Source organism: Cornus florida, unplaced genomic scaffold (assembly GCF_030987335.1).
Source record: "Cornus florida cultivar Cherokee Brave unplaced genomic scaffold, ASM3098733v1 CherokeeBrave_3.0.0_Hap2_Chr07, whole genome shotgun sequence".
Lineage (NCBI taxonomy): Eukaryota > Viridiplantae > Streptophyta > Magnoliopsida > Cornales > Cornaceae > Cornus > Cornus florida.
The window spans coordinates 29435176-29436311 of record NW_026775577.1 but is presented as its reverse complement, the minus strand read 5'-3'; the positions used below and the strand labels follow the sequence as shown (position 1 = coordinate 29436311).

Sequence of the window (1136 nt, the reverse complement as noted above, 5' to 3'; positions counted from 1 at the left end):
TCCCAACTAATTATTGAAGTATTCAAGATTTTTTATGCAAAGTTAGTAATCCATAATTTTCAAAACATTTCACTAGTCGATAAAATATTATATTGTACCCTACCAAAAAGATATTAATAAGTGGTCATATAATTCTTTTTATAATATCTAAAATTCAAGTCCAGAAAAGAGGTGCGAATGTGATAGGTAGTTTAGCAATTAATTAACTTGAAACTTTGGTCAAATCTATGTCATGAATAATAGTAATTCAATAAAAGAAAATGCTTGATGAGTCATGTAAAAGTGTTTTAGTACTTCTATTATATCTATATCTATATCTATATCTATATCCATACTATTATTAAATGTGCAAAGTATTTTAGTGTTTTAGTATTTCAATATTTCAATATTTTAGTATTTATTTATTAATTGATATAAATTCTATAAAACTCAAAATTACCTAATAAAATTAAAATTAATTCAAATTAACAAAATATAAAAAGAGTTTAATTCAAATTACAAAATCCCGCATTGGTTTTAAGTAAAAAAGATTACAGGAAAGTCTCTTGTAAAACTATAGAGCTAAACAAATAATAATCACACCTTCTCGGCCTTTTGGCTAAGATCAAGTGTAGTACTAAAATTTTTTGGGTCGGCCTTTTGGCTAACCTTTCTTGGTCTTTTGGCTAAGATCAAGTTCAGTATTTCAGTATTGATTTATTAATTGATATAAATTCTATAAAACTCAAAATTACCTAATAAAATTAAAATTAGTTCAAATTAACAAAATATAAAAAGAGTTTAAATCAAATTACAAAGTCCTACCTTATAAAACTGTACAGCTAAAGAAATAATAATCACACCTTCTCACCTTTTGGTTAAGATCAAGTGTAGTACTAAATTTTTTTGGGTCTTTCTCGGCCTTTGTGCAAAGAGTTTCAGTATTTATTTATTAATTAATATAAATTCTATAAAATTCAAAATTACCTAATAAAATTCAAATTAATAAAATATAAAAAGAGTTTAATTCACAATAAAGAGCTCTCATTAATTATTATATCCCACGATGTATAGAATAGCATTTCAATATTTAAATTACCTAATAAAATTCAAATTAACAAAATATAAAAAAAAATTTAATTCTAATTTCAAAGTCC

The 1136-nt window shown here is 23.2% G+C and overlaps 1 pseudogene; it reads left to right on the top strand.

The window, feature by feature from the left end:
• Positions 1–578: 578 nt before the first annotated feature.
• LOC132267711 (U2 spliceosomal RNA) lies at positions 579–714 on the top strand (annotated as a pseudogene).
• Positions 715–1136: the final 422 nt, after the last annotated feature.